The sequence below is a fragment of the Haliotis cracherodii genome, unplaced genomic scaffold (assembly GCF_022045235.1).
Source record: "Haliotis cracherodii isolate W230 unplaced genomic scaffold, xgHalCrac1.p SCAF_4, whole genome shotgun sequence".
In the NCBI taxonomy this organism is placed as follows: domain Eukaryota; kingdom Metazoa; phylum Mollusca; class Gastropoda; order Lepetellida; family Haliotidae; genus Haliotis; species Haliotis cracherodii.
The window spans coordinates 35282761-35310036 of NW_027266297.1; the positions used below are offsets into that span (position 1 = coordinate 35282761).

A 27276-nucleotide genomic window follows, 5' to 3' on the forward strand; every position below is an offset into this window, starting at 1 on the left:
CATTATGATTAAAAACCTCTTCCCTTCCACTGATTTAACCACCATAACTAGAAATAAAAGAAACCAGTGAAACCGCCTCATACTTAGTTCTATGTATACATGTTGTTCAGAGATATAAAAAAGTATCACACAGAATGTCGACAAGAAGGATGACTTCAACTTGCCAATTGTCAACTTTCAATTTCTGTCAAACAATTTTCCACCATTTGGTGTCTACTTTCTGCATCTGTTTATGCACTATCAAGCATGCTCCGTCTACGAACATTGCAAAGATCGTCATGTGACTATTGTTTGATCGGGGTTACACCATTAAAGGCCTTAATAAAGCTTACAAAATGTTTTATGGTTAAATGTGGAGGGTGATACCATTTGTACAGAAATAAAAAATGTTGACATTGAATTATAGGCTTGGCGGTGACTTGTCAACTATGTCAGTCATTATGTCTTGTTAATCTAAACCATGTCTTTACACAGAAAATCTGTTGTTGTCAAAATAGAGAATATTTTAATGAAAGTTGATTCAGAAAATATTTGTGAAATAATGGTTACGATCAAGGTAAGACAGATTAGGTTAAAACATGTCCTCATTTAACATTATTTGGCAATGTATACTTCTGCGTACAATGCCTTATCTATTTTAATTCAAAGTAAGTTTTGACACTAAAACTGTAGGCCTTTCTATTGCCAACTGTCACAAAACGTAAAACCTTCAAAGGTGATGCAACTCTGCACAGCGAATTACGGTGCAAAGACGACTAGACGACATGACGACCCATCCCCAAGGATGTTTTACAACTTTTTTTGTTTGTTTGTTCAACGCTGTTCTCAGTAATATTCCGGCTGTATGACGGCCATCTGTAAATAATTGAGTCTGGACAGTTCCATGGTTGATATCATCATCATCATCATTATCATCATTATCAACCAAGTCAGCAAGTATGTCTTGTATATCCCCTTTGTCGTCTCTTACACCGTTCTTGGGTTGCTGAAGGCCAATTCGAACAATGATCTTCACTGGGATGCAATTTCATGATGGAAACCAGGTAATATGTTGACTCAATAACACATATCTATGTGATCTATCATCAGATATCTATCATTTTTAATTTATCTTTCAAGGAATCACCAACGTCTTAGTGTATAACTCCCGAAGTAGCATGCGACCTTGCAATTTATTCCAATATCTTTCAAAGAAAAACAAATGCAAAAACAATCTTCGAATATTTATTTTGTATGACAGCATTGTTTGTATCAACACCACCCAGGACTCCATACACCGCCATAGTATTTCGGGTTCGCCCTTGGAACAGGAGAAGGGTCCTGGGCCGGGACACGGGACTTCTTCCAGTTCTCCAGCCTCTTCTTCATCATGTCCAATAGCTCAGGGTACTTGGCTGAGAGGTCAAAGTGTTCCGTTGGATCTGCAGTAATGTTGTACAGCATGAAGGGAGGGAAGGTTTGGTTATCAGCTTGATAAACACGTTCATCAATTCCCAGATGTGGTAAAGGAGCCCAACCATTGTGAGATCCCGGACTTCCTTGCATGAGTTTGAGATCTCCATACCGTATTGCAGCTGCTTCCCGCTCATCGTAGATGTTGTAGACGAACTCATTCCGTTTGGAGGGTCCACCATTGATGAGCATGTCGTACTGACTGATCCCATCCATGTTTGGATCTGTGTTCTCTCCACCAGCCAACTCCACCAAAGTCGGGTACCAGTCCACAGCATGCATCATTCCAGTGTTGAGGTAGCCTGTCTTCTTCAGAAGGTTTCTACTGAAGATGAACCCAGTTCCCTTCGTTCCCCCTTCCCACAGAGTATTTTTGGCTCCTCGTAAAGGCAAGTTATTTGATGCTGTATATGTGGGACAACCATTATCGGTTGTAAAGACTAACAAAAGATTGTCCATGAGACCTTTGTCTTCTAATGCCTTAGTGATATTCCCAACAGCTTCGTCCATGCACTCACCATTCCACAATAGACCCTTCTGCTTTTAGTTTCTATTTTCTTGTACATGTTTTCATATTTAGGTGGAACTTCAAGAGGTGCATGTACAGACTGGAATGGAAGGTATAGATAAAGTGGCTTACTGTTATCATGGTTCTCAATGATTTCAACAGCTCTGTCCGCAAACACATATGCAGAGTAGGTCTCATTTGCGCTTCTGTTGATGGTCAAGTTGAAGCGAAAATCCAGCCCCACTTCATCGCGACTTTTCTGTCTCATGTGAGTATAGTAGTCCTCTTCACCAGAGTAATATCCAAGATAGGAGTCAAAGCCTCTCTCTGTGGGTGTATACTTCTCGTTACAGAATCCAAGATGCCATTTTCCAACCATGTGAGCAACATAACCAAGTTGTTTAAGTTTTTGTGGTATTGTTGTTAGATTGGCCGGCAGGTGTTTTGCTTCGTTGACCAATATAACGCCATCTTGTAGTCCAGTGTGATAGGGGAAATATCACGACATGAAGCAGTTTCTGGAGGGCGAACACAAAGGCTGGACGTAAGAAGAGTTGAGGATGACTCCAGCTTTGGCCAGTCTGTCCAGGTTAGGGGTGATCATTTGAGGGTTCCGAAATCCAACATCGTTCCAGCCGAGGTCATCAGCGACTATAAATACAATGTGAGGTTTCTCTGCACATTCACAGATAACAAAAGTCAGAAGAATATAGACAGCTTTTTGGAGATTCATTTTGCTTCTGCTCAGTGTGATACATTGTGTTTCTATTTAAAGGTTTCCAATAGATAACGTGATTTTCGTGACTTGCCTAGAGCATGAATTCTTTCTGTTTGATTACCAGCTGGATAGTTCACTTACCACAGAATTCATGTAGATATTGCATGACCTTTTTTCACGAAACCTTCAAGTAAAACGATAACCCATATAATAAATTAAATTCTTCAGTCTGAGATGTTTTTTCAGAAAATCGGAAGAACTGGACAATGTTACATCTGATGAGCATCACTGTTGTTCATATGTTGCTTTACATTCTGTGCTCGTATGTGTAATTGTGCTCTGCATTCACTGGACACAAATAACAATATATTTACCCTTCCCCTTTAAAATCTTATCATAGTGTTAATTGTGCATATGAACGGGGCCTACATAATAACATCAGCAGACACCTGCCATCCATGAACCGTGACCAGGGAACCTATCTGCCTTGTGCTTGGGACTCATTGCTTTGGCTTCCATTTGCCCATTGCTATGTCCATTCTTTCACCTATCAGTGCTAATTACCCACGGCCTCCTGTTTGCCCAGTGTCCATTGCCTATTACTTGTCTATGATAACTTACTATCAGCGCTAATCACTGTAATGTGTTGGCTTCCATTGTCTATTGCTAATCACCTCTCAGCGCCAATCATTTGTTGGCTTCCCTTGTTAGTTTCTACCCTTTGTTATTTTCCACCTCTTGTTATCTTATTAATTTTGTTGACCTAACATGTACATATATATGCCCTCTGCCTCATGGCACAGCAGTATACCCAGGCTCCGCATGGGACCAAAATCAGCAAGACGCATACATCGCAAACGAAACAAACACCCCACACATCCCACAAACCCACACACCGACCCTCCCCGCCTCTCTCCCCACAATTACCACATCTACACCCGCAAGCAAACCCCCACGCACAACGACCACCACACAACCAGCACCAACACAAGCCATCACAGCCACAAGGGCAACAACACCCCCAAACCTACAGGCACCCCCCGAACATCCAGTCAACAGGGAAACTACAGAAACCACTCAGACTCTCACACCCAAACCCAGCATGCAACCCACCACCGAAGAGAGTGACCAAACTAAAGATAATTTAACAGAAGAGGACGAGTACACATCCTCAGAGGAAATATACGATCTAACCTTGTCAGCCCCTAAAACCAAGAGCCATAGAAAAAAACTCAACCAAAACGAAGCAAGCAAAAAACTAAACAACTTAGTCCTCCTACTAGCTTACATGTTAAAGCAGTCTAACCCAGAAGCCAGCTCCAAAGCCTTCTTTGGTGTAGCACATAAACTAAAACTCGTCACCACCCCTTTCGACCGTTTCAACAGCAACCTTAATGACCTACTAAAGTAAATACCTAAACCAAACATAAATCAACCCAGTTTCCCAATGGAAGGCCTAAACATTTTTCAATGGAATGCCAATGGCCTCGCCGGCCATGGTTCTGAACTTAAAGCTAAATTCAAAATAGACAAAGGTCCCCATGTAGCATGTATTCAAGAAACCAAATTCTCACATAAAACTAAATTCAACCTACCAAATTATAACGCAGTAAGAACCGACAGGTCAAAAACCATCCCAGGCAGAACAGGAGGAGGTCTAATCATCTACGTTAGAGAGGATATTAACTACGAGGAAGTTAAAGTAAACACTCCTAATCTAGAAGCTAATGGAATCCAAGTCACCATCAATAACCAAAAAATAAAAATCATTAACATCTATCACTCAACACTAAAACCAATTAAAGATACAGACCTAGACATCCTTTACCAATTAGGAAATAAATCAACAATCTTCCTAGGAGACTTCAATGCCCATCATCCTACCTGGGGCATTGCAGATAAACTAGACAACCATGGACAACTAATATCAGAATGGATCGAAAAATGACCTAATACTATTAAACAATAACCAACCAACTAGATACGACAAAATCCACCACACCATGTCGGCTATCGACTTAACAATATGTACGCCAGACTTAGCACAAAGTCTGATGTGGGACGTCCACCCAGTACCTCTAGGCAGCGACCACTTTCCCATAAATATAACCCTAGGAAATCTAAAAATACCAAATCAAACCCCTAAACAGGAACCTAAATTTCAGTACAAAAACGCCAACTGGGACAAATTCCAAGAATTATGCAACCAAGCTAATCTAAACGATTTAGAAACAAAAGACCCCGAAACATTCTGTCAAAACCTAACTTACTTCATAACCAACGCAGCCAAATCCGCAATCCCCTTCAAATCATCCAACCCAGGAAAACCCACCGTCCCTTGGTGGAATGAGGAAATAGAGCTAACTAGACTAAAACGCAAATCGGCCTTCAACAAAGCTAAACGAGACCCCTCTCATCTCAAAACAGCCCATGAACTTAACAACCAAGTCCAAAACCTAGTTAAAACTGCTAAAACCAAAAACTGGAAAAAATTCTGTGAGGAGCTAAACCACCACACCGACGCTAGGAAGGTGTGGCGCAAAATTCACGCCATCAGAGGCATCAAACGGCACCAAAGAAAAGAAACCAAATTCTCCAAAGAAAACAGACAAGACAACCTAGAAATAAACCAGCCTTACACCCTAGAAGAACTAAATCACGTACTAAACAATAGAAAAAAAGGAACAGCCCCTGGCCTAGACCTCACCTCTTACCAAATAATCAAACACTTACCTACCAAACTACTCCAAACTTTACTTAAGCTATACAACCTAGTCTACCTAAACGGACAGGTCCCATCCTCATGGAAGGAAGCTCTAGTAATCCCAATACCTAAACCAAATAAACCAGCAGATCAGGCTAACTCCTATAGGCCCATCTCCCTAACCTCAAATCTCTGCAAAATAAGGGAACTTATGACTAAAAATAGGCTACAGCACTACCTAGACCAAAACGACATCATAAACCCCGACCAAAGCGGCTTCACTCCTGGCCGATCAACTCTCGATAACCTCGCCCGACTAGAACAGGATATAAAAACAGGACAGCTAAACAAGCAATACACCATAGGCATATTCCTCGACTTCTCTAAAGCTTTCGATATGGTATGGCACCACAGGCTAATACAAAAACTTAAAAAAATAGGACTAAAAGGCCAAATAATAAACTACATCCAAGATTTCCTAAACAATCGCAAAATAACCGTGGGTATAGACCACACGCTATCGGACCAGTGTCCCCTAGAAAATGGCACTCCCCAGGGCAGCATCCTCAGCCCAACCCTCTTCAATATAATGATAAACGGTCTATTCGAGGGCTTATCCCCTAAACTAAACACTTCAAAATTCGCGGATGACGGAGCCCTATGGATCCGCACTAAAAGCATTAAAATGGCAAAAAACTTAATCCAAAAATCTCTAGATAAAATACAACAATGGGCAGACAAATGGGGCTTCTCCCTTAACTCAGATAAAACAACAGGAGTAGTATTCAAACATAAAAACATGAAACCTGCCTTCCCAATCCTCCAGCTAAACAACCAAACAATCAAATTCCAAAAACAAACCAAATGCTTAGGACTCATTTTCGATCAACACCTCACCTGGGAGGCTCATGTCCAAAACCTAAAAACTAAATGCAGCAAAGACCTTAACACACTAAGATGTCTCACCGGCTCTAACCGGGGAGCCTCCAAAGATACCCTCCTCTCACTCTATACAGCACTAATTAGATCAAAACTAGACTACGGCTGCGCCATATACAATACCCTAAACAACTCTCTATCTAAAAAACTTGACTCAATACAATACCAAGCCCTTAAACTAATTACACGCACCCAACATGGCACCTCCTACACCTCACTTCAGGCACTTACAGGGGAAATGCCACTAAATCTACGCAGGGAACATCTAAGCCTTAATTTCTGGGCCGCGTCCCAAACAAACCCTCTCATCCAAAACTTAATTAACCAAAACATTAGCCCAAGAAACCAAGCTCTAGCTCGCAAACACCCCTTACTCACCCCAATATCCCAAAGAATAACTAACTACCTCAATGAACACCAAACTCAAAATCTTAAACAAAACTGCAAAAAATCAAATATCTTCACCCCTAAACTCAAAATACCCAAAATAGACACAACGCTAGCAAACCAAATAAATAAACAAACCGACCCAAACATAGCTAAAACCACCACACTCGCATACATACACGAAAATTGGCCAAATTGGTGTCACATATACACTGACGGATCTTCAGACCCGATCTCCAACCACACAGGCTTCGGAGTCTATACCACAGAACCAGTTATATCCACACAATCTTACCGACTCCCTAACAACCAATCTATATTCACGGCCGAACTTATGGGCATGGCCTCAGCCCTGCATAACCAACAATCTAAAAACAACAATAAAATCCTAATTCTCACCGACTCCCTTAGTGGACTACAAGCCCTCCAAAACAAACATACCAATAAACGACCTAAATTAATAAACCAAATACTTAAAAGCTCCAACGACCTAACAAAAGCAGGCAAACAAATAACCTTCTTGTGGATCCCCGCCCACGTAGGAATTTACGGCAACGAAAGCGCCGATAAAGCAGCTAAATTATCTCTCAAAATACCAGAAATAAGCCTAAACCTACCCATCTCAAAATCAGAAATTAAAAGTGTTAACAAACAAAAAATCACCAAAAAATGGCATAATCAATATCAAAACACAAATAGCCAAATCAAAAAAGTGCTCAGAAAACCACTAGCCAAACCTCAAATCCTACACCCCTCAAAAAAAATTGACAGATCAATTACAAAACTCCAAACAGGACAACCTAAATAACCACCTAAAAAAACTTAAAAGGCACACCACAGGCAACTGCCCTCACTGCAAACAACCCGAAACCACAGAACACGCACTCATCCACTGCACCCACTACAAAACACACAGAACCACACTACAAACCACCCTCAATCTAAATAAGGTTCCTACTCTAGATGAAATACTAAACCCTCAAAATAAACTAGAAAACTTCAAGGCCCTATGCGTATTCCTAATCAAAACAGACCTAATTAAGCGCATCTAAAAACTAATTAATCTACAAATCCAAAATAAACATACAAACACCCACCTCACCCGGCTCCCTTAGTTCCCTCCTCCACCCACCTCGGCATTTATTCCAAATTTAAAAATTCCAAAAATTCAATATAATTAAGTAACCCCTAAAAGCCCCCTCTTGGGTTGCACACACCACTTTCACCCTTTTCGGAATACACTAAATGGTCTGGCCAGGCCCGTGTGCGAAATACGCTACAGTCGGAAAGCGCACGTAAAATCTTCTATATCAGTCAGTCATGTCATTTAGTCACCTTATGAAGGAGTAAGGATATACTCCGAAACGTTGTGTTCCTCATAATAAAGAAGTGGACATCCATATATTCTCTTCCTTACACAATAGCACAAAGAAATATATGTGCAAGAATACATTAAAACTTCCTCTTGAACTTATTTAAACTCTTAACATAGTGTTAATTGTGCAAATGAACGGGGCCTACAGAATAGCTCTATACCTGGTAGTTGTTTATGTTATGGTTTATGTAGTGGACATGTGGGGGACGTGTGGGGCAGGACACGCTCACCTTTTCGCGAGTACCCGGTATCATCACTCATTGATAGTGAATCATGAACACATGCTCATGATATAGTCAAAATCGTATAATTGAAAGGGTTTTGTCGCTTTTATTTACACTTTTACAGCTGCACATCACTTTCTTGAGCGTCATTGTATTCTATTACAAGGTATTGATGTTTTGTTAAGCTTTGACATGTATTGATTTGGAAGAACAAATGCATTAGGTTAGTTGTCCTGTGTTTTGGTACGTATCTAGCACATGACTGAAAAAAACCCGGGTTATTAATTATTCATTGATCATTTGTAGTCATTTTTTGATTTCACACTTACGTTCTGTAGATATAGATTAATGGGTTAACCACTGATTTCCAATTTGATTTGTCGTTGATTTGTCTGATGCAGATTATACAGACAGGCACGATGAAGCGCTAATACCGATGACTGCGGCTTTATACAACATTCGGGGCACGGGTGGCCCTGTCGTCTGAGGCGCCGCGATTCGCTGTGCAGGGTGGCGTCTCTTGGGCACGCCAGAAACCTATGATTGGTTCGAATCCCGGTTCGCTCCGATTATGTTTCTTGCTTTGTCAGCACTATACCCGTAAAAACGTCTGATACCTACATCACTTCGGGCTTTCCTCCAAAATCAAGCTGACCCGCCGTGATATAACTGGAATACTGTAAAAGGCGACGTGAAACCCAGCTTACTCACTTATACAACATTCGTTGTTGTATGGTCCGTCACTTGATTGTCTGGTTTGTTTCCAGGCCGCAATTGCATGGCTGAATACTGATGTGTGGCGTCAGGCGACAATTGTACATTTAATATTTCATGCAAATTGTGTGAGTGGCGGACATGCTTACTCTTACAAGTGTCATCACTTATGTTCACTAATCATTCAAAAATTTTGACCGCTATTTTACCTTTTATGACCAAAGGAATCAGTTTCGATGGCTAACTGAGGCTATTCTCTGGAGTTTTAAATTTGCAAGTGTTTGTAACGGGTGCCACCGGTGGGACAGGATACACTCATCTGTTCGCGTACACGTGGTATCAACACTATTTGATAGTGATTCATAAACACATCCTCATGGTTTGGTCGGAATCGTACAATGGATTTCCTATGTTATGGAAGGGTTTTGTAGCTTTTATTATATGTACTGTTGACGATGTTGACTGAAGGATAAAGTAGGGCAGTTATGGATTAAACAATCATATATCGATATATCGATGAAAGAATATAATGGCATACATATTCATACATCCAGCAATGATACCATGTGTACAGAAATTAAATGATAACGTTGAATTATTGCCTTGTCGGTGACTTGTAAAATATGTCAGTCACATTTTCTCATAGCCATGTCTTTACAACGACAATCGTATGTTGTCAAAAGAGAATATTCAAATGAAAGTTGGTTCAGAAAATATTTGTGAAGTAATTGATCACGATCAAGGTCAGATACACATTAGTTTAAATACATGTCTTCCTGTATCATTATTTTGCGATGTATTCTTCTGTCATACACTGTCGTTATATCTATTTTGATTCTAAGTATGTTTGACACTAATTACTGCAGACCTTTCTGTTGCCAACTGTGGCAGGACTTAAAACTTTCAAATTTGATACGTTTCCGACAGAAAAAAGAGATTTTTTTTCACATCTTCATTAAATGTCATCTTCTGACTTGTAGCATTTGGTTCACATTGCAAATAATAGAATAAGTATCTTTCAATGGTCGTGTTGTTTAAATATGAGTTTTGAAAAGAAACAAAATTATCAACAGGAACTTTTATCCACAAAATCACAGATCCTCAGTGAGCTGTATGTGTTACACAATAGAATGAAATGAAATTAAATTAAGCTTGCAGTGAACCCCCCCCGCCCCCCCTTCTTGCAAATGTGGGCCAGAAGAAGTTAACATCTACGCTATACAAGGTTGATTGATTATTTGTTTTTGAAAAAGTATGAAGAAAAAGTATGAAGAACATGTGAGGTGAGGTGAAATGGGGTTTAACGTCGCGTCCAAGATTATTGCACTTATATAGCGACGTGCATGTACATGTACGTGTGTGTGTTTGTGTGGCTGCTTGTACTAGTCCGGACTGATGCCGATTTATAGTGCTAGCTCACTGAGATACCATGCCGCAGTTTAACATGAATACCCCACTCAGACACAGTATACTGACTCCGAGCCGACCAGTCTTTGTTTTAGCCCCTTAATGCCGAGCGCCAGACAGGGTAACAACAAGTACCATCTTTTAACGTCTTTTGGTATGACGCGGCAGGGGATCGAACCCCGGACCTTCCGCTCTCCGGGCGGACGCTCTACCACTAGACCACGGAGGCGGTCATGAAAACATGTCTTGTTGCGAAGTCACGAACTTTCTGATATGTTAAGGGTACTTCAAAGTGACAACTTCTACACGTGCAGTGTTAATGTTGTAAAGTGAGTGAGTGAGTATGGTTTTACGTCGCTTTTAGCAATATTCCATCAATAAGACGGAGGGGGACACCAGAAATGGGCTTCACACATTGTACCCATGTCGGGAATCGAACCCGGGCCTTCGGCGCGACGAGCGAACGCTTTAACCGCCAGGTTACCCGACCGCCCCTAATGTTGTAAAGGACACAAATCCACAAATAATATTTCGTACATGTTGTAAAGGTCTTGACCTCACTATGGAGAAGAACAGCTGCCACTGGTACCTTTTAGTTGTCACTGTGTCAATATTACTTCACTTCTGCCAGTATGATCGGTATATCTTCACACAGTACATACAATTCACAGGGGCACTTATTGCTCTTTCTGATACAAGGGGGTTTCAGAGTGAATGAGTTGGGTTTACAACCGCCCCTAAATAGTATATGTCAGCTTGATGGGAGTGTAAAACTCAAAGTTGTGCAGGTCACTGACGGTTATCGCCTTTGTGAAACACACGAGCATAGGAGTGGTGTTGATAAACTACCAATGGTAATTCTCAGGATGAATCTGAGGTACAATCCCCCGGCGGTTGGATGGAGGCTAGGCCATGGGACGGAAACTTTGTATTACTTAGTCAAACGTGATCCCGTGAAGACACAATTAGAAAGCGGGCATTTGATCTCAAATTGAAGATTCCCTGACTTCGACTAACAAAGTGTCAAATCTGTTAAATTACGTCTGCACAGCGAATTGTGGCGCATTAGGCGACCAGACGACCCGTCTCCAAGGATGTTTTACCACTTAATTGATTGTTTGTTTAACGCCGTACTCAGCAGTATTCCAGCTATATGATGACCGTGTGTAAATAATTGGCTCTGGACCAGGCAATCCAGTAACTGATATCATGAGCAAGTCCGCGAGTCTGATCACCCGATCCGTTTAGTCGCCTCTTACACCCAATGCAACATGGGTTGCTGAAGACACGGGGTGCAATTACTCAAGGAAACCAGGTAGTATCTTGACTCAATAACACATTCCATAAGTTCAGCTATGATCTTTCATTAATCTTTCAAGGAATCACCAACATCTTCGAATATAAACACTGAAGTAACATGCAAACTTGCAATCTGTTACAATACCTTTAACAGAAAATCAAACGCAAAATATGTATCTTTGGTGTTTGATGTGTATCCCAGCGTACTTTGTATCAACACCACCCAGGACTCCATACGCCGCCATAGTATTTCGGGTTTGCTCTTGGAAATGGAAGAGAGTTCTGTTTCAATTTGGGAATCGACATGTAACATTGTTTTGACCAGCAGTTTACATCTATACATTTACTATTTCATTTAACTTTCTTTATTTGAAAATAAATGAAGTTGGAATGACAAGTTCTTGTTTGAACATTACGTATTCACAGTATATACGTATTTGAGAAACAGGGAATGTCTGCTTAAAGAGTCATTAACACCAACCAGGGCTCCATACACCGCCGTAGTATGAGGGGTTTGCCCCAGGAACAGGAGTATTACTCTGTGCCGGAACACGGGACTTCTTCCAGTTCTCCAGCCTCTTCCTCATCATGTCCACTAGCTCAGGGTACTTGGCTGAGAGGTCGAAGTGTTCAGTTGGATCTGCAGTAATGTTGTACAGCATGAAGGGAGGGAAGGTTTGGTTATCAGCTTGATAAACACGTTCATCAATTCCAAGATGTGGCAATGGAGCCCAACCATTATGATCTCCCGGACTCCCTTGCATGAGTTTGAGATCTCCGTACCTTATGGCAGCTGCTTCCCGCTCGTCATAGATATTGTAGACGAACTCATTCCGTTTGGAGGGTCCACCGTTGATGAGCATGTCGTACTGACTGACTCCGTCCATGTTTGGGTCTGTGTTCTCTCCACCAGCCAGCTCCAACAATGTCGGGTACCAGTCTACAGCATGCATCATTCCAGTGTTGAGGTAGCCCGTCTTCTTCAAAAGTGTTTTACTGTAGATGAATCCTGTACCTTTCGTTCCCCCTTCCCACAGAGTATCTTTGGCCCCTCTTAAAGGCAAGTTATTAGCAGCATCATATGTGGGACCACCATTATCGGTTGTAAAGACTAACAACAGATTGTCCATGAGACCTTTGTCTTCTAAAGCCGTTGTAATATTTCCCACAGCTTCATCCAAAGCACTCACCATTCCACAATATACCCTTCTGTTTTCGGTTTCTATGTTCTTGTACATGTTTTCATATTTAGGTGGAACTTCAAATGGTACATGAACAGATTGAAATGGAAGATACAGATAGAGTGGTTTATTTTTGTCGTATTTTTCAATGATTTCAACAGCCCTGTTAGCATATACATACGCAGAGTAGGTCCCATTGGCGTCTCTATATGCAGTCTTGTTGAAGCGAAAATCCAGTCCCACGTCACCTTGGCGATCCTCTGACATGTGAGTAAAATACTCTTCCATTCCAGAGTAATATCCAAGATAGGTGTCAAAGCCTCTCTCTGTGGGTGTATATTTCCAGTCACAGAAGCCAAGATGCCACTTCCCAACCATGTGAGCATCATAGCCAAGTTGTTTCAGTTTCTGTGGTATTGTTGTTAGATTGGCCGGCAGGAATTGCGCTGCGTTTACAGCAATAGTGCCATCTTGTAGTCCAGTGTGATAGGGGAAATATCCCGACATGAAGCAGTTTCTTGAGGGTGTGCATAAAGGCTGAACGTAAGAAGAGTTGAGGATGACTCCAGCTTTTGCCAGTCTGTCCAGGTTTGGTGTGATCATTTGAGGGTTCCTAAATCCAACATCGTTCCAGCCGAGGTCATCAGCGACAATAAATACAATGTGAGGCTTCTCTGCACACTCACAGAGAACTATTGTCAAAATAAGATATAAAGCCGATATGAAATTCATGTTGTTTCTGGCGTATGCAGTAAAACGTATACGTATTTAAGGGTACTTTTAAAGATAAGATGACTCATGACTAACCCTAAGTTTGTCAGCTTGCCATCTTATCTTTTGGAATGCTTACATCGACACATTTCTGACTCTCCTAATAGTCCAGATTGTACATGTTCAGGCTTAAAAACAGGAAGCTAATTTTGTATTGCCATAATCGTAAAAGGATGGGATGTCAGTCTCCAATACTTGACCATACTGTTATACGTTTTAACGTATTACTTACTTAGAAACATGTCTGATCGTCAAAGACTTGTGACAACGTAACGTCAAGTTCGATCATTCGCCTATTGCTCGGTGCCAGACTGCTTCCTGCCATTTTTCATATGTCAATGCCTTGACGGTTCAAGGGGCGATCGGGTAGCTTAGTGGTTAAAGCGTTCGCTCTTTACGCCAAAGACCCGGGTTCGATTCCCGACATGGGTTCAATGTGTGAAGCCCATTTCTGGTGTTCCCCGCCGTGATATTGCTGGAATATTGCTAAAAGCGGCGTAAAACCATACTCACTCACTCACTCACTCACTCAAGGCGTGCGAAGGTTCCATGGTGGATACATATCATTGTGTCTGCCCTGTCGGTGGCGTCACTCATTCTCTTCTTTATGACACCACGAATGAATTTTCTGGACGTAATATCGAGTACAACCGATTTCTAAGAGAGTAATTTACAAGCTAGTATGAAACTCATGAAAACAATTACAGCTCAATGTTAAATATGTGAATAATTTCTTATCCAAAAGTGTCTACCCATTTTCAATGAATATGCATTTTGTTTTTACGGTAAATCCGTAAACCCGTTTCAAAAACTTTAAACATATGAATGATACGTTTTATCTCATTTATCATTTCGTTTCTAACCGATAAATGTTTGTCTGTTGTTCGTGCGCACTCAGAAATATTCCAGCTATATGACGGCGGTCTGTAAATAATCGAGTCTTGGCCAGACAATCCACTGATTGACATCCTGAGCATCAATCCACGCAATTGGGATACGATGACATGCATCAACCAAGTCAGCGAGCCTAACGTTAGTCGCCTCTTAAATCAAACATGGGTGGCTGAAGACCTAGTCTATCCCCGATATTCACGGGGCTAACTGTTAAATGATTGTTAAAACAACCAAACACACGTATGCTGGTCATAGTCAGGCATGGAATAACTTATCTGTTTTGATGAACAGCTGCAGATTAAGTCCCAACAGCCTTCTGAATTATGCTTTGTATTGATTTTTTTATCTACCATATGTTACCATATCAAGCGACGCCCTCAGTATTTTCTTGTTTATAAGCGTAAGTCAGAATCTTTCCTCTGAGGCCCGGAAGAAATAGAAAAGCAATTAAATATAAAACCAATGTTATCTATTAAATGATATTGCGTCAGATGATCTTCCTTCAAATATTATCTCAAGCTTTATGTTTCGTGATAAATGATGTCATCATGTTAATGTTAATTTAATAAATCGTCCTTTGTTTCTTCCATTTGGTGGAAAGTTTGGACAACGACATATCAATGTTTTGTTGCCGAACGACAAAGTATCAGGTGGCTCTTCAAACTTCTACCAATGATATTTTAAATGTGTGTTAAACGATTTGAGCTTAAAAGAAACGAATTACATTGCAGCCACTCACACTGTCTTCGCTTCACTAGTGGTCCAATTAACTGTATTCTCTCTATCACTTCATTACTGCCACTACTTCTAGGAATATTGCACTGTGAAGATTCGGGTTAGATTTTGGACTTCACCAACCCATGTTTGTTGTAAGAGGCAACTAACGGAATCGGGTGGTCAGGCTTGGTTGATGCATGTTATCGTATCCCAAATGCGTAGACCAGTGCTCATGATGTCAATTACTGGACTGTTTTTTTTCAGACTCGATTATTTACAGACCGCCGCCATATAGCTGGGATATTGCTGAGTGCGTCGTTTAACAACAAAGAGACAAATCTAGGAATATGGTCATAATAATAGAACACCTATTCCTATTACAACATATCGCCTCCATGGTCTAACTAAACTTGCTGGGCCAAAAACTACAACTTACGTTTAGTCTGTTAATTCTACAACTCATCTGGAACGAGATTATAATCATGGTGACGTCACTTCCGGAAATACATGCAGCAGAAGACGTCAAAAGTTAGAGCGAAAAGATTGCAATTAAACACCAAACATACACGTGACAGTAATTAGGATGGATGTAATCTACCCAATACCCAGGAAGGTGTTTACGTAGGTATTTTGGAATAAATATTTTTACTTCAGTAAAGCATTAAACAATCTCGGAATGAACTACACACCTTTCGATCACGTAAGCGCCGGTAGATCGCGGGACTATTTGAGCCGATCACTGGAACTATAACTGTTACATGTTACGATGAAAGATATAATTGATCTTATACCTACAATTTTACACACAAAACGTCTATATACAATAATAAATAATCATATCTTGATCAACTATAAAAACTTCAAAACGATTTCGGGAACGTGGGCGAAAACCGAAGGCCTCGATCGAGTTGTACACCTAGTGTCACATATCACATATTTCATCCACAAGTTCAAAGTCAAAGGCACCAGGATGAAAAAAAACAAACAAAAAAACTTACCTGCCGGTCATGTGAAACAATTTCAATGATTGTGCGAATAATGGCCAGGTATGGTAAGCAGACCAATGTGAGGTTGTATCATGCCTTGTCCTTTGTATATTTCCCTTGAAAAGTAATCCAGTGCATCTGTGTCTGTGTGGTGCTGGTGAAGATGGTAGCACGTTAAGGTAAGCGACAAGATGATAAACACCTACACCAAAAGATAGCAGATCTGAATACTATCAGGAGAATGTTGATAACTTAATATCATTCTGGACCATTTATTTGCAGTTTATTTTTTCATGTGGATTTAATTTGTTCTTAAAAATACTGGACACAAATTGTTCACTTGATGTCCTGACAAAATGTATCGTCTCTAAGTCGATGCTAGTCGGTCTCTTAGACCCTAGAGAATAAATTACCAAATGAACCCAACCTAGAATGAATTGATAAGTCTAGCATTTCCCTGGGCTCCTTTTGGATTTTATTTTGGATTTTGTAGACTGCAAACTATCCACAGAACATTCAATATATTTATTTAATTCAATTATTGTAACCATTCTATATTCATTAAACATTTTTTTAAATGCTTAGTTTTCTTAAAGCCCAATCTGCGGTAGCGACTACCGCACTCTAGTGGGCGGAGCTTATACGAGTGATCTGACAGGTCAATATGACGTCATGATAACACATACATTCCACTGGTTAATGCGTAAACGTTGGACGTCATGTAAACGCCCACCCATGCGGACCTTTTTACAACAAGGACGTTTTAGTGGTAATAAATATCTATCAAACGATTCCAAGACTTTTCAACAAACACGTAGGTCTTTGGTTTCAAAACCTACCTGCATGTCGTCTTTATATCTTCATAAAATGATACCGTGGAATGTCCACGATTTATCCAACAATATATACGGCGATCGTCGATTTCAACAGTGTTTTTCTTCGCTGTGTTGGTCTTGCCTTATCTGGAATCTGGATGACAAAGATCGTGTAAAAAACCCTGGTAATGGTCAAAAATATTTTCAAGTGATCAAAGTAGTTTTTTGTCTTTTCCGTGACATGTTTTCATTGCCCAGTAGCAATGCATTTTGGCAAAGTCACACTTGTCCTCATGCCGAATTAGCTCGATCCGTGAAACTTGGCAAGTCCCAGTGACCCAGATTCCTTGTTGATTGGCATGCCAAGTGTCATTTGCATAAGGCCCTACATAATTTTTTGTATGTGTTTCTGACCTCAAGCCTCAACTAACCAGAGAGCGGGCGGACGAAATAAAATAAACTGACGTCCAAAAGAAACTTTACCAACTGAAAATATAAATTTCAGACAAAGTATAATTTTTTTCCGATGAAGTCTATCTAAAACACATAACCTAAATACAACAATAGTGTATGCAGAAAATGTTAATCGTCTGTTACATGTTTGCGAGATAACACGCGAAAAAGTGAAAAACACGTGCATGTGCGGGCAAGGGTATAAAACGAATGCAACGGCCAGTCAGACATCCACAGTGATAAAAAAAATAGAAAAGAAATGCCACGACTCACAGTCGAACAATGTGAACGAGCCTTGGGTATGGTACAGATGGGAGCCATCCACGCCCATATTGCACGAACCTTCGGTTGCTCCCGTGATGCCGTTACCAACTTGATGCAACGTTACAGACAGACAGGGCGGACCGCTGACAGGCCAAGACCAGGCAGACCCAGGGTGAGCTCGCCCCATTATGACCGGTACTTGCGTACCTTGCACCTCCGAAATCGCTGCCTGACAGTCACGTCATCGGCGACAAATGTCTTAGGTCACAGGGTTAGTCGACAGACAGTGGCCAGGAGACTCAGGGCTCATGGAATCAGGGCTTTTAGACCATACAGAGGAAAGCTATTGACAGCGCAACATCGTCGTCTGCGATTGAGATGGGCCTGGACTGTACGACGTTGGCAACGACGTGACTGGCAGAGAGTTGTCTTCACTGACGAAAGTCGATTCTGTATGTTTAGGGCTGATGGAAGACAACGTGTGTACCGCCGAAGTGGTGAACCAACGGCGGAGTGTGGCGTGCAGGATGTCGTACCATATGGTGGAGGGAGTGTCATGGTGTCGGGAGGGATCTGTGGGCATGAGAGGACACCGCTGGTCATCGTTGACGGAAACTTGACAGCTCAGCGTTACATTGATAACATTCTTCGTCCAGTTGTCCTACCATTTCTCCAACAACAGCCACGTGGTGTCATTTATCAGCATGACAACGCTAGAGCCTATACAGCCAGAATTGTCACTAACTTCCTCGCAGCCAACAACGTCAACGTCATGCCGTGGCCTGCACGCTCACCCGACATGTCCCCCATGAACACCTCTGGGACTTGATGGATCGTCGTGTTCGACAACGACCACGTGCACACTGGCCAGCCAACCGGCAAGAACTCATCTTGGCCCTCCAAGAAGAATGGCGTCAAATCCCACGTGACCTCATCAGACGACTGACTTTTTCTGTGCGTCGAAGAGTTTTTGCGTATATTGAGGCATTTGGTGGTCACACACGCTACTAATGACTTGCTATTGAACGTGAACGATTGTTTAATATGTACTCTGCCTATTGTCCATGATTCTGAAAGCTCGAGTTTTGTACCACAACCAACTTTGGGGGGCTCTGACGTCATTCTCGGTCGCGGTATGATTGTCATTTGTGGTGTTGATTATGTTGATATATTGATCTTCTCAATACACTTTACTTCATGCATGTATGTTTTGTTGTTTTTGAGCAAGAGTGATTTCAAACTCTGGTAAAGTTTCTTTTGGACGCCAGTTTATTTCTAAAACTTAAATCATTACACAGATTTTTCAACTAGTGTTTAGGAAGGGGCCTTATTTGAAGCACCAGAAGTTGCGCCAATATTTCTCAGCTTGACTTCAATAGAAGAATATGTCACGTGTATCAGCATAACAATGTACATAAGCAACTGGTAAATAAGTAATGAAATATACAAGATGTTTTGACCTACATCAGGCGTATCCAGATAATATTGTACTTACGATAAACGAAAAGTCCTATACACATATTCCAAGACAACTTTAATTATGGATTTCCTTTTCTTTCAAATAATTTACACACACACAAAACTGAGTTTGATCATCAATTCAGAAGCGATTTCGGAGGTGCAAGGTACGCAAGTACCGGTCATCATGGGGCGTGCTCACCCTGGGTCTGCCTGTTCTTGGCCTGTCAGCGGTCCGCCCTGTCTGTCTGTAACGTTGCATCAAGTTGGTAACGGCAACACGGGAGCAACCGAAGGTTCGTGCAATATGGGCGTGGATGGCTCCCATCTGTACCATACCCAAGGCTCGTTCACATTGTTCGACTGTGAGTCGTGGCATTTCTTTTGTGTTTTTTTTATCATTGTGGATGTCTGACTTGCCGTTGCAATCGTTTTATACCCTTACCCGCACGTGCATTTGCAGTTGTCCGTGGTGCACGTGTTTTTCACTTTTTCGCGTGTTATCTCGCAAACTTATAACAGACGATTAACATTTTCTGCATACACTATTGTTGTATTTAGGTTATGTGTTTTAGATAGACTTCATCGAAAACAAATTTATACTTTGTCTGAAATTTATATTTTCGGTTGGTAAAGTTTCTTTTGGACGTCAGTTTATAATCTGATTATTGTGTGGCACAGATCCAACTGTTGAATGCAAATGACCAAAAACTAAACAAATATCTGTAATTTTCGGACTTAACTGAAAGACTCGTGTATGTATGTATGTATGTATGTATGGTTACTGTTACATTAACCGAAACTGAATGTTCTGCTGCTGTTCTGCCGTAAAAATACAACAAAATACACTTTGACCACAAATGCATTGAATGGGTCACATGTACACATGACCATGTGCTTTGCTATTTATATAAGCTCAACCGTAAATAAGCGTCGCCCACTGTGATTGATGCAGACACCAAACACGATCGATTCGATTTTTTATGATAAAACTACAGAAAATTTATTGACTTATATCTAGATATGGAGCCATTTGTGGTATCCAGGGTTTGTCACTTAAGTTGATACGAAGTTTGAGGGCCTTTGGTGATCTTGTTTACATACGGTTTTCAAAAAGCTTCTCCCGACACTCGGTTGTGTTTACATTGTCAGTCACTGTTCGAAACTGAAACTTTAATTGAAAACAAACGAAGTTGATGCAGTTAAGATTCGATTTTACATGTTCGTATTTTGAACATTAATATACTATAAACGTATCTTTGTAAGATAATGTGTCTGTTTGTAAGAGACATCAACACCAGCCTGGACTCCAAACACCGCCAAAATATTTGGGGTTTGCTCCAGGAACAGCTGAATTGTCCTGTGCCGGGATACGGGACTTCTTCCAGTTCTCCAGCCTCTTCTTCATCATGTCCACTAACTCAGGGTACGTGGCTGAGAGGTCGAAGTGTTCAGTTGGATCTGCAGTAATGTTGTATAGCATGAAGGGAGGGAAGGTTTGGTAATCAGATTGAGAGACACCTTCATCAGTTCCAAGATGTGGCAGAGGAGCCCAACCATTGTGATCTCCCGGACTCCCCTGTATGAGTTTGAGATCTCCGTACCTTATAGCAGCTGCTTCCCGCTCGTCATAGATGTTGTAGACGAACTCATTCCGTTTGGTGGGTCCGCCATTGATGAGCATGTCGTACTGACTGACTCCGTCCATGTTGGGATCTGTGTTCTCTCCACCAGCCAACTCCACCAAAGTCGGGTACCAGTCCACAGCATGCATCATTCCAGTGTTGAGGTAGCCTGTCTTCTTCAGAAGTGTTTTACTGTAGATAAATCCCGTGCCTTTCGTACCCCCTTCCCATAGAGTATTTTTGGCTCCTCGTAAAGGCAAGTTATTAGCAGCAACAAATGTGGGACCACCATTATCGGTTGTAAAGACTAACAAAAGATTGTCCATGAAACCTTTGTCTTCTAAAGCCTTAGTGATATTCCCAACAGCTTCGTCTAACGCACTCACCATTCCACAATAAATCCTTCTGCTTTTGTTTGCGATGTTCTTGTACATGTTTTCATATACAGGTGGAACTTCTAAAGGTTCATGTACAGACTGGAATGGAAGGTATAGATAAAGTGGCTTACTGTTGTCGTGGTTCTCAATTATTTCAACAGCCCTGTCCGCAAACACATTTGCAGAATAGGTTCCATTTGCGTTTCCATAGACCGTCTTGTTGAAGTGAAAATCCAGGCCCACGTCACCTTGGCGATCCTGTGACGTGTGAGTAAAATACTTCTCATCACCAGAGTAATAGCCAAGGTAGGAATCAAAGCCTCTCTCTGTGGGTGTATATTTCCAGTTACAGAAGCCAAGATGCCACTTCCCAACCATGTGAGCATCATAGCCAAGTTGTTTCAGTCTTTGTGGTATTGTTGTTAGATTGGCCGGCAGGAATTTTGCTGCGTTTATGGCAATAACGCCATCTTGTAGTCCAGTGTGATAGGGGAAATATCCCGACATGAAGCAGTTTCTGGAGGGCGAGCACAGAGGCTGTACGTAAGAAGAGTTGAGGATGACTCCAGCTTTGGATAGTCTGTCCAGATTAGGGGTGATCATTTGAGGGTTCCGAAATCCGACATCGTTCCAGCCGAGGTCATCAGCGACTATAAATATAATATGAGGTTGCTCTGCACACTCACAGATAACAAAAGTCAGAACAATAAAGACAGCTCCTCCGAGACTCATTTTGCTTCTGCTCAATGTCGTACATTGTGCTTCTTTATAAAGGTTTCCAATAGATAACGCGCGTCGTGACAAGCCCAGAGCTTGCATTCTTTCTGTGTGATTACCAGCTGGATAGTCCCTTTGTCGAGATTTATGCCCCAAAATCAGTGCATGTGTTGAGAACATAAATGTACTCACAATACCTATAAGTGAAGCCATTGCACCATTAATACATCGCATTATTTAAGCTAGCATGGTTTGACAAAATCGGAGGAATTGAAAAATGCCCCTTTCAGACAAGTGGCTGAACAACATATGTGTAGTCATATGTATTTCATTTATATTTCAAAACTCTTTAAATATTTGACTGTATGCATTATATCCGTGCCCCCTCCCTGCGTGATGAAGCAGGAATATTTCTGAATGGGTTAAAGAGCCTTTTCTCAATGACTCTCTCATTTCACTCATACATCCTCGTTGATGATTTGTTTTACAGACGGACTAAATCTCATTGTAACATAAATGTAGGTATGTTCCCTGATCTGATTGGTTAAAAAGTGTTGTCGAATGAGCATAACATCGCTGAATTTTTGGGGTCTCATCACCGTGTATGTATACATTAATTCATGGAACTATTTTTGAAATCATCAACATGGAGGAACAGATGGAAATTGACCCTGACTTCCACATCGGAGATTTCGATGAAATATTGAGTGAATGGAGCGACGAGACATTTTCTGAGATAATACAAGAATTTGAAGGTAAATGAAATTTACCTTTTTCCATTAATTACAAAATCATAATCATAAATAATGTAATTTTCTTGGGCTTGGCCAAAGGAAAAAACAAAACAAAATCAATTTTTAACAGAGTAAAAAACATTTATTGCAACTCTATAATGACTTTCATACATCCACCTAATTTTGTTCTTATTATAACCCACAAAAAGCTGTTGAAGCTGAAAACCGTTCTGAGATGGCCCCCGAACTAGGAAATACAGCCAGCGTTTCCGTAGAGCCCAAAGTTCAAGCGTCCAGTCACCGCTTCGCGTCCCTTGATACAAAAGCAGTACAGGACATCGTGGATAGGAACCTCTCCAAATCTACTGGGAGTTAAAATATTTCGACGTAAGCCATTGAAACATAAAAGAATACATAAACAAATAAAAAAAAATTCCTACGCAGATTCGATCAACATCAGCGAGAGTTACCTCCCTTACACCATTGCCATAATAGCAATGTAAAGCGTGACCAATGTGTCATCGCAAAAATTGGCAATAATATAACGAGATTGACCAAAATCTTAACATAAATTAAATATTTCGTTTTGTAAGATTTGAGATATGTTATACTAAATGGATATACGGAAATTTCATTTAAACACGACACCGTAATAATAACGAAATACTCCCACTTACCGTCACATTTGTACCCTGAACACGGCAATCTTTTCACTTCCAGAATGGCTTGGTTTCCGAGGTTTTGAACCCACGTTCGAAGAGCTTCCTGCTTTTCAACTGAAAGAGAGACTGAGGTTCTTTTATGCCGAAGTCAGAAATGCTGAGGGAGAACTTTACTCAAAATCGAGTTTTGTTGGGTTGCGTGTTGCCATACACAGGCACATCAGGGGGCCGCCATTTGAGCGCAGCATAAACATTATCCAAGACCGGGAATTTCACACTGCAAACTGCCGTCACTTTACTGTCAAACGCAGGTATTGAATCGCGAGATTTGCAGAATTACCGGCCACAAATCCGATGAATCGTTGACGTCGTATTCCATTGATTCGTGCTCGTCTCAAAAACGACATTATTCGAACATTTTTCAGAGACAGGAGCAGCTCGCTAACGAACGTAATGTGGTACCTGTCATAGATACAAATATCCTGCCACTGTCCACTGCTCCCGTGAGTAATTTCCAGGTTAATTCTTCTGCTAATTTCCACGGCCTCTCTCACATATGTTATTCCACTGTAACAGTAAACAACTTTTTCAATCCCAGCTAAGCTGCATGTCTGAAATTTCGCACGTTTGACGTCTCTTGTCACCACCTCAGTTTCAGGCTAGTTGACACTATCTTGTACAGGGGCCAAACAGTATGTACGTCTTTTCTAATTTTGATTATTTGTATTTCATAGTTACGCATAACTACAAATTACAAGTAAGATGAGGAACTGTGATAAAGAATTGAATTTGTGATATTTCCTGTTGTTTGTTTATTTTCTGAGAAATGAGCTTGAACATGTGACCACCCCTTTCGTAAAATGGACCCTCATTATTGGAGTACCTCGAAACCATTGATCGGTTCCGCGGCACCCCATATCATGCATCTTTTCGAAGGTGAGCACGAGGAGACGTATTACTAACGACAGTTTTGTTGTGTCATGCGCTCAGTAAATTAGTTCCTCCTAAATATCGATTTAATTAACGTTCATGTTACAATGTCGATAAATATTTCGTTTTGTAAGATTTGCGTGATGTTATGCTGAATGGATGTACGGAAATGTTTCATTTGAACACGTCGCCTTGCGGCGTCGTGTTCAAATGAAATTTCCGTACATCCATTCAGCATAACATCACGCAAATCTTACAAAACGAAATATTTATCTCCTAATTGTTTCAGGATATCCAGAACGACAGGCGAACAAGATTGTGTGTTTTAAATCTGAGATAAAAAATTTTTTTTTTTTTATTATCCCAGACCATATCTGCATGTGAAATATCTGGTTATCCATATGACAGAATGTTTTCGTCGTTTTTATTTTCATCCAGATTAAGTTTTCAATGTCATTAGCTTCAAGACATTCAGGACTTTGGGGATTTTTGTGTTTGTTTGAAGCGTATAGGAAAGTTATTTTTGACGTATTTTCCAGTACAATTTCACTTGTATATATCTCAGGCCATTTCTAAATCAAACCTTTCTTGTTATACAGCAACTCCTTGTTTCCGAAATAAGCATAACAAACACAGTTGTCATATGGCGTTACATGTTGTGATTGCACTGCTGAAAGGACGGGTGTATATAATAATGCCGACTTTATAAAAGTAGGACTCATGCTGTGCAGCGTCAGGGAACTAACAAATATTTACTTTCTTTTGGCAAATTATGTGAGTGGTGGGTGCTACCAGTAGGACTGGGTATGCTTAACCTTTTCTAGAACACCCAGTGTCATCACCGTTTTTCTCTGAACCAATTATATAATTTTCAAAGCTATTTTGTCTTTACGCAAAGTGGAATGTGTTTTCGAGGTATAATCATCGAGACTGACTATCCTCTGGCTGTGACGTTTTATGTACTCTTCAATAAAAGAAACTTGACAGATGTAAAACCACTTTTTGCCAAATATCTAAAATAATTACATTAAATGAGAACCAAATAAGTCAAACAGAAAGATGATGTGTCTATAATTCGCGAAAACACATGCAAAGCACACAAACGTAGCGTTTGGGGATCAATTTTATAGCTTCATCAAAACGCAACCGCCTGTAAAAAGCGTGCAGCACAGGATCCTGCATTTAGGCATGTAGCCCCCCCCCCCCCCTCCTGAATGGGTATAAAATCCACATCAACGGCTGTTCATACAGTCCTTATAACGACAGTAGAGGCGGTGACAGAATGCCAAGACTGAATGCAGCTCAACGGAACAACGCCATTGGGAGATTACAAGCTGGAGCAACTGAGCCAGAAGTGGCCAGGCACTTTGGCGTATGCAGACAGACAATCTCCGCACTGTGGACCCGATACAACAACACCAACAGAGTTGACGACAGACCAAAGTCAGGAAGACCAAGGGTGATAACCCAAGCACAAGATCGATACATCTGGCTGCGACACCTCCGAGACCGCACTACCACAGCCACGTCTACAACCACACATATCCCTGGGGTACGCAGAATATCAGATCAAACGGTACGCAACCGACTGAGGGAGGCTGGACTTTTTGCGCGAAGACCTGTTCGACGTCATGTATTGACCCACGTCATCTGGCGGACCGTCTGCTTTGGTGCCAACAGAGGGTAAGATGGGCACGTGCAAGGTGGAGAAATGTACTGTTTACTGACGAGTTCGTTTCCTACTCACACGTGCTGATGGGCGCGTACGTGTCTACAGACGTCGGGGTGAACGTTGCGCCCCCAACTGTGTGCAGCAGGTTGTCCCATTTGGCGGCGGGAGTGTCATGGTATGGGCTGGAATTCATCATGGTGGTAGGACGCCTCTCGTGCATGTGACAGATGCATTGACAGGTGTGCGTTACAGAGACTTGATCCTACAGCCTTACGTTCTTCCTCACGTCAACGTTCATGGCGGACAGTTCCAGCAGGACAACGCTCGACCGCATATCAGGACTTCTTACAGCATAACAACATCCAGACATTACCTTGGCAAGCCCGGTCACCAGATTTGTCCCCGATTGAGCATCTGTGGGACGAGTTGGATCGACGCGTTCGCAGAAGGAATCCATCGCCCCAAACACTCCCGACGCTTCTTGATGCACTTCAGCATGAATGGCAGCACATCCAACAGCGTGATATTGACAACTTGATTGCATCTTTTGGTCGTCGGTGTCAAGCGGTGATTGATGCACGTGGTGGGCACGGATACTGACATTAACTGTATCGTGTACGTGTGTCTGTCTAGGTGACACGATAAATGTTTTGAACATTGTGTACATTGATCTTCAAAGAGTGTTTCAATAATGGTTTCTGTGTCCTATTTTGAAACAATCACATCATATTCGTTTTTGAAAGTCAGTGTCAAGTTTCTTTTTTTGAAGAGTATATTTGTGACTATGACTGATGCCACAGAAAAAAACTGACCGTTTGGTGAACACCTGGTAGTATCGCTATTTGATAATCATTCATCATATAGACATACAAGTGATTTTTCTTTTAGTGGAGCTGAATTATGATTATGAAAAGGTTTTTTTTCGTTTCTATTAGCTCATCGGGTCCAAAGAACCAAGGTGAGATAATGCCATACCGTGGTGTCCGTCGTCCGTTCGTCCGTCCGTCGTCCGTACGTCAATATTTTTTTCAAACGACCTCTGCTTCTGTATCACTTGTTGGAAATTATCGAAATTTGACTGGAAGCATTTCTAGGTAGTGGGGAATAAAAATTGTACAAATGGTGTGGCTGACCCCCAAAGGGGCTGAGGAGCGGGGCCAAATAGGGGTAATTTGGCTATATTGCTTTAAACGACTTCTTCTCTGGATCTAAGAGATAGATATCAACCATATATGGCTGGAAGCATTCTCCAGTGGTGAAAATTCAAAAATGTACAAATGGAAGGCCTGATCA

At 41.3% G+C, this 27276-nt stretch overlaps 3 pseudogenes; all 3 read right to left on the minus strand.

The window, feature by feature from the left end:
- Positions 1-1221: 1221 nt before the first annotated feature.
- On the minus strand, positions 1222-2723 carry LOC139479237 (arylsulfatase B pseudogene; annotated as a pseudogene).
- Positions 2724-12197: 9474 nt separating this feature from the next.
- On the minus strand, positions 12198-13640 carry LOC139479213 (arylsulfatase B pseudogene; annotated as a pseudogene).
- Positions 13641-20425: 6785 nt separating this feature from the next.
- On the minus strand, positions 20426-22027 carry LOC139479140 (arylsulfatase B pseudogene; annotated as a pseudogene).
- Between the last annotated feature and the right edge of the window lie 5249 nt (positions 22028-27276).